Source organism: Bombyx mori, chromosome 23 (genome assembly GCF_030269925.1).
Source record: "Bombyx mori chromosome 23, ASM3026992v2".
In the NCBI taxonomy this organism is placed as follows: domain Eukaryota; kingdom Metazoa; phylum Arthropoda; class Insecta; order Lepidoptera; family Bombycidae; genus Bombyx; species Bombyx mori.
In genome coordinates, this window is record NC_085129.1 from 11,823,640 (window position 1) to 11,835,274 (window position 11,635).

The 11,635-nt window shown below is 33.9% G+C and overlaps 1 non-coding gene across 1 annotated transcript; it reads left to right on the plus strand.

Annotated features, from left to right (window-relative positions):
* The first annotated feature begins 1,637 nt into the window (after positions 1–1,637).
* TRNAV-AAC (transfer RNA valine (anticodon AAC)) lies at positions 1,638–1,710 on the plus strand. Its single transcript has one exon. It is a non-coding gene; the product is annotated as a tRNA-Val (tRNA).
* The last annotated feature ends 9,925 nt before the right edge of the window (positions 1,711–11,635 follow it).

Here is an 11,635-nt window from a genome sequence, read left to right on the forward strand (position 1 = left end):
GGACATTACTTAAAATAAATAAATTAAGTAAGACTTACTAGCGATGAACTTTTTTTTTATCGCTTGGGTTAGTGGATGAGCTCACGACCTACCTGATGTTAAGAGGTCACCGGAGCCCATAGACAGTTTGTACAGTTTGTACAATACAATTATTATGTATGTACAATTAACTTGTACAGTACAAGAATTAAAGGAAAAATGCTGCAATATTAGGACTATTATTATCATTGCGTCATCGTGCACTTTACTATTGCTGAACATATTATATAGGTTCATTTAGTGTTGGGTTGGAATTTCTCGTTATAAAAAAGTTTTTCGCTTTTACCTCATGTAATAAATAACTACGGTTTTGTAGTTGAAAATACTCATTTTCTCACATGAATACTGACATAAATTAATACTGTATTGACCTTTCCTCAATCACCACACAGCCACGATGCTAACATTCATCGCAATGCTCGATCGCAAAACGATTTCCAACTAATTCCCAGGAGCGAAGCCTTTGAATGTTTTAAAATATAACCATGATTAAAATTTCATATAAACTTCACTTGTCACATATACCGAAACAATCTGTCTGATAAATCCATTTTTCTTTAGACAAACGTCCAATTGATTACAACGCTACATCATAACCAGATGGAAAAAAAGGATTTATTATCCTCTGGGAGCTGAACGGGTGACCTTCGTTTCCGTTGGACACTGAAAAAATATTAGAGCTGTAAATCTGTACATGATGACATCTGGGAATGGTTTTTTCAACGGAGAATTCAGACGTTGTAGAGAAAATCTTATTTGGACTATGGATTTGAGAACTTGACTGCGAAATTCTGTTTGCTCTTACGTATTCAGGTGCTGAGGTATTCATTCATATTATTTACAAGCTTACATGTTAAATTTACTTGCATTAATTTACAAATTTGAAAGTATTATTTATATATTTTTATTTATTTATAGTAATATAATTTTACTGTGAAATATATGAAAAACAAGCAAACGAATAGCCTACATATTTGTTGTTCGATCATATGATAGAAGGTAGCCTTGAAGATGAAGTTAGGAAGGATCTCTGTAACGTCCAGTCGGATATCGAACAGGATATCAGGGATATCAGCCAGCTGACCACAGCTTTGAGGTCTGCTGCCTGGTGCTGAGGGTTTTCTTCTTTCTTTCGAATGTTCAATACCCTATACCCTCTACCGAGAGTACCTGATCTTTCAATATCAGCTTTTTGTTTTTTGGACCTTCGTTTCCCAGCCTTGAATTGGACCGACCCGTATCTTCCCTTGGGAGTCGTTAAAGAATACTAAGGTACTTCTTCTGACTATCGTCTTATGCCAACGATAGCATTACCAAGGAAGATTGACATGAGTCAGGCAGGTGCCTGCAGCTGGTGGTAAAGCGTTTAGGCAAATTGTACACGAGTAGGTACCACCACTTTGTGAAGCAGTCTTACTGTCGCGAAGTAGTCTTACGTTGCGGACAGTTATAATTAAGATGTCGACCTCGTACCATAAGGCGCATGGTGGGATTCATGTCGTGATGTGTATGAGCTCCGATAAACATCTAAGTGAACCGTTCGCTATTTTGCTTCTTCAATAAATTATATATTGTAAAATTTGAACACCATGCTTATGGTTTCCGTGGTGTAGCGGTTATCACATCTGCCTAACACGCAGAAGGCCCCCGGTTCGATCCCGGGCGGAAACATTCGTTTTTGCTTTGTTTATTTCGTGTTTATAAAATAAAGTCTTTTTTTATAATTTGATGCAAACAGAACAGTAATTAAAGCCCTTACTAATTCTGTGAAATAGCGAAGTCTGATTATATTGAAATTACTAGATTCAAGCGCGCTTGTTAATCGTTTTTTTGTTTTTTAATGCATCTTACATGATAAGCGTTATGAGCTACACGACCTTGTATATTGCGTTTAAAAATTGACACATAAATCTGGAATTTGTGAACTATTTTAATATATACACTACGAGGGCTGCACTAAAAGTATCGGGAATAGAATATTTCCACTGTTCCTGTCATATTAAAATCTTTTTAATTGAAAACTCCTTGGTTTTAAAAATCGAATACCATTTATTTATTTAAAAAAAGATTCTCGGTCTTGTCACGAGGTTTTGTCAAACTTGTTTAGTCGTTGAGAAAATGGAATTGACTCGAGAAAATTCAAGAGCGATAATTTATTATGACTTTCGAAGTGGTTTAACACAAAAACAGTGTGTTGACCGGATGATTTCTGCATTTGGTGATGAAGCCCCATCCAAAACCACAATTTATCGCTGGTTTGCTGAGTTTCAACGTGGACGTGTCAAGCTGAGTGATGATCCCCGTCAAGGTCGTCCAAAAACTGCAGTCACCCAAGAAAACGTTGATGCTGTGCGTAAGCTGATTGAGGAAGATCGACGTGACATAACGCGAAATTCAGGCAACTTTAGACATTGGCATGAGTCAAATACAAATAATCTTGCATGAACAATTAGGTGTAAAAAAGTTGTTTTCCCGATGGATACCGCATTCGCTCTGTGAAGAGCAAAAAGCGGCTCGCGTTACTTGGTGCGTCAGAACTCTCTAAAGATTCCACGCAGGATCCTCAAATGCTGTATACAACATGGTATCAGGTGACGAATCCTGGATATATGCGTACGAACCCGAAACAAAAAACCAGTCACGAGTTTGGGTGTTCGAAAATGAGTTAAAGCCAACAAAAATTGTTCGTTCACGGAGTGTTGCAAAAAAAATGGTGGCCACGTTTGTCTCCAAAACCGGCCATGTTACGACTATTCCTCTTGAGGGACAAAGAACGGTTAATGCAGAATGGTATGCTAGCATTTGTTTGCCACAGGTCGTTTCTGAACTCCGTAAAGAGAACTGCAACCGCCGCATCATCCTCCATCACGACAATGCGAGTTCTCACACCGCGCACAGAACAAAAGAGTTTTTAGAGCAAGAAAACATAGAATTATTAGACCATCCGCCGTACAGCCCCGACGTAAGCCCTAATGATTTCTATACTTTCCCTAAAATAAAGAATAAATTGCGTGGACAGAGATTTTCATCACCTGAAGAAGCTGTGGACGCCTACAAAACGGCCATTTTGGAGACCCCAACTTCCGAATGGAATGGTTGCTTCAATGATTGGTTCCATCGTATGGAAAAATGTGTCAAATTTCGCGGAGAATACTTCGAAAAGCAATAAATACATTTTTAAATAGTAATGTTGTGTCACTTCGTTAATTCCCGAAATTTTCAGTGCCGCCTATGTACATCAAAACATAAAATACAATATAAACGACATCAGTTCAAATTGAAAACTTCATTCAAATTCATTAAGCTATTGTAGATTCTATTACAAGGTTATTTTAATTGATGATTATTTAGATAAGGGTCCTTGGATATAGATCTGATAGATATAATTATTTAGATACATTAAACACTCATTAAAACAACAGTAAAAATTGTATTTTGTTTTTTTCAAAATGGATTAAATAATTCACGGAAAAAATTACTATCAAAATGAATAAATTTCGTATACGCGTTAGTTTGAATTAATATAAAGATTAAGCCCAACTATCGACTATATTCAAAGAGTATTTAATATCTGAACGAAATAATAGTATCCTTCATCGTTCCTTAAATAAAGCGATTCAAAAAAAAAAACATTTATCCATCAAATAACCCTTTCAATGCGTGTAAACACGGGATCCTGCCGCATCAGCTTACATTTACACCAAATTTACATTTTACCGTACATGAAAGCGTAAAGCTTGAAATATAAAGCCACTTTTTTGGAATAGATTTTTTTGCTGCCAGAATTTCGTTTGATCATCGGATATGTGAATTATTCTGCCTTATTATATGTATTTTATTTTGTTTTGTAACTCTCGTCTCGAATCATCCATAGAGTCCATAAAACAAGAAATAACGTTAAATTAACTCGACCGCCGCAAGACGAAATGTTCTACACAAATTGAATCCTTTGTCTCCATTTTATCAGATATTTTTGGCATCTATTAAATGGGAAACATGATATTGTAAGTTTCAAAAAAATTTCATTACGGGTCTATCACTATGCAATACAAAATTAAACTTACATGAGTCCTTTTAGTGCTGAATGTTTTAATTGCGTGATAGACTTCCTACTTCGATCCCGCTATGTCCAATTAATACGGATAAATATTTTTAATAGCTTCGAAGCAGGCCAGACGGGCGTACAGCTCATATGAATTTTAATGATTAGCGTCGCTCATCGACATTGTCAATGTAAGGGTTACAGCCAAGCCGGTGCCTTTAGCTAAAATTATTGTAACAGTTATTTATAGTTATTTATTGTTGATTTGATGTCACATATGTATACACTTCCCCTTGTTTATTGATAAGGCTGCCCGAAATAAAATATTTTAAATTCAGATCCACGTATTGAAAGCTAAGATAGCCGTTATCATTTTGTTTTTTTTCGTCCTGGTCCTTTCACTCCTGACAGACTGGTCATGATCGTTACGTAATATTGGAGAGGTTTGTTGATCCTTCCTGCTATCTTCTTCAAGGTCATTATGCTGCACATTAAGGAATTATTTAAGGCATCCTTATAAGATTAGGTTAATGAATAAACTGTCTTCGTACAACGTTTACCGAGTGAAGCGACAATAACTTCGCAGGTAACAAAGAGTGACAATTTAACTTAGTACTTAACTAATTTAGGTTCAATTATTAAAGTTGTAACTCAGAGTCCTGTGTGGTAAACAAGCATTTGCCGGTGATTTTTAGAAGTTATGGTTTATGTCAACAATCCTTTAAATATGTAGTACTTAAACACATAGCGTGAGATCTCGCGTGAGAAATCACTTTAATACGTAAAGCTTTCAGCAAAGCACTTCAATACACTTTAAGCATTCTAAATCAAATATAATCGAATAAAATCGTTGTATTGTTTCAGTGACTTGAGTGTGTATATATGTATAAAATAATATACATGATTAAAATCATAAGTTATGTTGATAAACAAAACATCAAGTAAAAACTCATTAAAGTGAAATATTTTGTAATAATACGTATGTATGTATATCTGTATATGTATATCTAGGCAAAGTAAAAAAAAATCAGTACTTATTTACAAACACTGGTATTGCTGTTTTCGTTAAAAGAAGTTTCAATTTTACCAAATATGTAGTTCTCCATTACACGACACAACAAAAAATTCATTACACAATTCTCAATAATAATTCAGCAACTGACATCCATTTGTTTAACACTCTCACAATGAAGCGAAGTTTAACCCTAATAACTTTTAAACACACTTCAGGTACATTTCAATGTATACAAAGAATTTCTGCCTCCCGAATTACAGTCTATTTTATATCAAACAATTATCCCCAGTCGTTAGGCATTGTTACAGCGGACGTAATAAAGTTTTTAGGTTGAGTTTCAACGGGAAAGTGTTAGTTAGTTGAATTCATTACATACAAGCGATATTGTAGCATTACGAAAGTGAAATGTTTAGTAAAATAGCCAAAAAATTTTGAGGTGGATTTATCTACATATTAATACGTGAAGCAAAAACTTTGTACCCTTTTTTACGAAAATTGCCCGGACGGAGGAGTATGAAATTTCTTATACTTATAGAGAATATAGAGAAGAAGTGCAGAACTCTAATATTTTTTTTATATTATGCTAAAAAAATAAATTAAATCAATAAAAAATCATTACACACACTACCATATATTTGACACAACACATACTTAAAAATATACTTTTTGTTTACTGTCAATTGGGAAACTTTTGTTATTTTTAATGTCTCTGGTCGAATTGAGAATAGATTAATATCGTTTGTCTTTAATATTATTGATGTACAGTGCAGTTTTGGCGTATACTGTAATTATATTATCGAATTATAATAGTGTTTGACAATAGAACCACAATAATTTTATATAAACTTATAATTTCAATTAATTATAGTCGATTTTCAACTACTGCGGGGCCACTAGTTTTATGAAATCGCTCATCATCTAATGAGTAAGATAGACGGTACTCTTGTAGCGAAAGATGTGACGAAGACTATACGAATGTAGTCTATTGTTACCGTGAAACTGTCATTACAGTTTTAAAGGTAGGTCAGTCGTTTTATGGTACAATTGAGACTTCAACTTCATATTTCAAGGTAGATTGCTGCACTCAAGTGGGCTAGGCTCTAGTAACGATGTCGGATGGACCCTGAACTGAAGCAGAAATATAATTTACTCAGCAAATTTATGTAACATTTGATAAAACCATTTAATGAGTACCACTCTAAATAAGAAGAATGAGACTAAATCTTGAACCAATATTTATCAATCAGTGATTTGGCTTTGTTTTACCAAATAAGCTATTAATATTATTATTAAGCTATTACTTCCTTTCTATGAAACCAAACATTAATACTTTATATTATTTGTATGCTCTAATGATTTCCTTTCTGTTCCAATTTAATGGTTGTCTGAAATAGATCGATTTTAGGGATGTGCCCGTTTTGCAACTGTGCTAATTTTTGGTAACTATATTAAATTCGTGTTCTATTCTCTATCTGACATCGTTATAAGGATAGTAACCGTTCGTTTGTAACTAACAGCACCCATTAACTTTATCGTTTATTCAGGTTGTGGCTTTGTCACTGTCGCGCCTTTCTTAATCTTACTTCTGGGAGTGTTCATTTAATACAACCTTAAATGAAAGTTCCATCACTTGTCGACTGTTGAGTTACGCGCCACACAAAGCTATTCACAAAGTAACTTATGTTTGTTCAGAGGCCTGACAGTCGCATTAAGATTTACGGAAAGTGTCAAGCATAAAACATATTTTGTTCAATATGATAATTTCGTGAATTATTTTATGTATTTTTATTTTATGTCTTTCGATAGCGAAAATGAAATTCGGAAAAAGAAAACTTGTTTCCAGAAATATTTGTCGATAATGTCTAAGGTAGATAGCGGTCAATGCCTGTAATAGAAAACAAAACAATCAGTTTTTTTGACAATTGACAAAATGGAAATTAATTTGTTCGTCTTTTCATAATAATTTATAGGTAGTACGAGGGAAAATTAAAAAATGTTTTTTTCTTAGGAACCAGAAAAGTATAGCAACATTAGGGTTTTTGGGAATCCAAAAATTTTAGTAAGGCACTTGTTAGTTTTCGTTAATATTACAATAACTGTGTAATTAAACTGAAACATTACTTAAATCACTTGTTTCTTTATCTTGAGGTACGCAATATTAGATTCCAAGTAAACCAATAAACTTAATCATATGATTGAAACGATATTTTAGTTATAATATTTTCCTCGGTTTTCGCGAGCTGTAAATATAATTAAAACTATTCTTATGATTTAATATCGCGCTTTTATTGTCCTCATATTATTTGCAACGTTTCGAATACTTTACAGTTTCAGTGGCTACGGACGACGACTGTGTTTTAATATTTTAATTATAAAATGATTATAATTATATTGATAAGAAAAATATAACCGTCAACTGTGAAGTATCTGATGAAGTCTCTAATGATGCTACATCGAAATGGTGTGATTTAACTGCGAGTGTACCTACCTCAAGGTGGCGTACTATCTCCTCTCCTTTTCTCTATTTTCATTAATGAAATCACTCAGGTGCTGACTTCTCACTATCATATCTACGCTAACGATTTGCAGATTTATAGACATTTTAAAGCTGATGATTTTGCTCTAGCTATTGCTGATTGGTAGTTCCTATAGGTACAACACGATTGACCACATTAATTTGCCGCAGCAGATATTGAACTGCAATAATGAAATATCCTGCTCGAATATCAGAGTCAATCGAAAATTCAACTTGCAAATTTGCTAGGTTACAGGTGTCGATGTGCTTCTAAATTAACTAAGTTTCTAAATGGAAGCTATGAAGCTATGACTGCAGAGTTACCGAGATCGAAAAAAACACGTCTTGGACTCGGAGACTGCCGCGGTAAAGCTATTGCATAGCATTTTTTATGAACTGAAGCAATAATAATTAAACGATAATAATTTCATATTAAAACAATAACAAAATAAAACCACGCTATATTTATAAAGATTAACAAAAGCAAAACATTAACTCTTCCCTTCACACTCTTAAGCTAGACTGCGCGAGAGAGACATGGGCAGAATTTTCATGATGAGCATGCAGTGCGACGTCACGCCGCGCGCTTATTCACAAACACTACACAAGCGCCACGTGTGAATGTGTTGAACGCGAGCTACATGCTAGGCGGAGTCGGGATGCTAGGTTTTATTTTCGTTACGGAATTTCTTGATTCGATCGCCGCGCTCAAAGCCCGCGATTAAAGCTATGCAATAGCTTAATAATTCGAGTAGATAATGCGATACGGTGTACTTAACTGATTATCGGATTATATCATAGTTGTGTTTTTCTTTCATACAAATGAACTCAAAAATGGAATAACACCGACCGATTAGTATAAGGATTACAAAATTGAGCTCCTACATATAAAAGATAAAATTGAGAATAAAATTTATACATAACTCTACTGAAATTAATAATAAACGAAAGTGCTAGTAAATATTAATAAACTCTTAAGAATAAGTACTGAAGGTTTATTGACTCGTAAATAAACAAGTATTACTCTTAATAGATTCTTACATGGACGCGGTAATAAACTATATTTAGTTCTGCTCGTTCAATACGATAATACGAGTCCAATGTCATTACTTCATTAACTACACGAGTGTTCAGAAAACTGAAGCCGTATTTTTTCTAAGCCCGTAGGTCAATGTTAACCTTGTATTGTAATGTCGCTTTTACTTAAGTTAAGTAAATTACAGACGTATGTATATTGTTTTTTTTTTTAAATAAATAAGTATTTACTAACAATCACGCCAGTTAGCGTGGCGTGATTGTTAGTCCCGTGCTAAGATCGTAAAGAACTTGTGTTACAGGTACCAGATAACGGAAATAAATGTAAGATCTTATTATACACATACATATATTTAATATACATCCCTGTGTAGTGACCATGTCACTTACCACTACATCAGACTGCCGTTAAAGTGAATAAACTATTAATTACAGATTATTATTTTTATTTTGATGAACCATACGTATGAACTTGTCTTTGAACATTTTTTTATTTTCCCATTTGAGAAACATTTATGATCTGTGTATATAACTTTTAATAATTGCAGACATTGATTTAATTTCACCAAAGAGTAATCTAACGAAGAAACGATTACACTACATTGTGAAAGCAAATAAACTTATTTTAAATGTCAAAAAACAGTTGATTGATTTTCGACTATAGTGAAATATCCTACAACGATCTCAAAAAGAACATAAATAATAGTTTAAAAAACTAACAAAATACGTTTTTACACAAAATCCGACTAAAAAATAGAAAATAAATTTTAATAAATTTGAATTAAAAATAGTGTAAGCAAAAATGATTTTATATAAGTAGTTATAAATATTCTATGAGCAGATATGAGTAGAAGGGTTATTTTGATAATATCCTGAAAAGTACCCCAGGCTTTTTTACAATCAAATCATTTTTTCTAACCTTATTTTTAATTCAAATTTATTAAAATTTATTTTCAATTTTTTAGTTGGATTTTCTGTAAAAGTGTATTTTTTTAAATATTAAATTGTCATCGGTCCTTAATAAGTATACCAAATTTCGAGTTAATCCGACGTTTTGAAGGGGGTCAAAATCATGTTCAAAGATTCCGTTACAAACATACGTACATACGTCTGAAGCTAATAAAAGCGTATTAATATTTAAAACTGTTGGACTTTCAGCGGGAAAGCGAAATGTCAAATTCCGTTGTTTCGCCATTTGTTTTAATATGTTAACTCAATGCTTCATCATGTTCAAACGTACAATAATGGTGACCCATTAACAGCTTAGTAGCTGTGGAAATGCGCAAAGGTGGAAAAATGAAATGAAATCACTGTACGTGGCTTTTCGGGCTCTCCCAAAACGTCCATTGAACTCTACCACCACCATTCGCACCATTTTACGGAGAGGTTTTTTTTTCATTTCATATCATCCAATAGCTACGTCGCTTTATTAAATCTTGTCAGTAAATTTCTTTCCATTTCATGTTTCATGCAACAGATAAAACATACTTCAGCCAGGACAAGACCTGGCTTCAGGTTGTGTGATAAAAGATATGTCTGTATGGTCTGTGTTCCTTTTACTTGTCCGATGGACAATTTTTTTTATTGCTCAAATGGGTGTACGAGCTCACAGCCCACCTGGTGTTAAGTGATTACTGGAGCCCATAGACATCTACAATGTAAATGTGCCACCAACCTTGAGATATAAGTTCTAAGGTTTCAAGTATAGTTACAACGGCTGCCCCGCCCTTCAAACCGAAACGCATTACTGCTACACGGCAGAAATAAGCAGGGTGGTGGTACCTACCTGTGCGGACTCACAAGAGTTTCTACCACCAGTAAAAAAACGACAACAACAAATCAAGAAACAAATCAAATAAGCATCTGTCAAACTGTAAAATCGAGTTTTTTTTTTAGATAAGTTTCAATTTGGAAACATGGATTGTATTAAAAAAGCAGGTAAACCAATATGTACTGTAAGGGCGTAAACTTATTTCAGATGGTCATAATGAAACTTTGTGGCTTTAGAGAAATCGGCCATTAGTAAAATAATATCAGATCTGTTGTTGATCGATTGTTTAGGTATTAGACACAGCACTGCTTTCAATGATCGATAGCTCCTTAATGTCTATTCTTAGCATACAATAAGCTTCAACCTCGTTTCATATATATGATTTGTATTATTTATGCTAGTGCAAAATACGTATAATTTTTATCTATCTATTTCTCACTGTACTTGTCTACGTTGGTCATATAATTTGTTTGCTATTTAAGTCAAGCTGCTTAACATCGCCTTGTTCTGAACCTTATAACTAAATTGTAATTTTTTTCCCCTTTCTCCCACAGTCTCTCCCTTTAAGCCATTATTAATTTTTATTTAAAGATTAAGCCTAGATTAAAATCTGAAATTCTTTATTGCTTCACCCTTTTTATGCGCGTTTTAATTGTAATTCGGGTTAATTACGGTGGAGCTAGATGATAAATGTCATCCTTTTGAAATTATGTCGTGCGAAAGAAATTAAAGGCCGTTAGTGTCAGACATGAAGGAAAAAATGTCTCGTTCGCGACGTAGACTTAGAAAGCTTACAGAACTGATAAAACCCATTGACTGTAATGAATATTGACCTAATATTTTAAAAAAGTACACAATATTTACACTTAAAATGGTATTATTGTTTTTTTATTTTGTAAAATGGTTTCTAAGGACGTCCAGTGTATATAATTGTATTCTAGATCATCACTAATAAATTACAAATTTGCGCTAACCCACTAGTAGTACCGAGGGAACCGGTGGTCGTGTCGCCGGCGTCTGTGGGAAGGCGGGATGGATGTAATATGCTCTGGGTCAACCCTTTCTTGCCATCTCAATAGCCCCGACTAGGCTCCGGCCAGGAAAAAAAAAACTTCTAGTAGTAAAGCCCATGTTACCCTGATGTAATTTCCGACGGAAGTATGTAAGTAAGCGGCATTATTAAAGCTATATATTGTACATCAAATATGCAAACCAGCT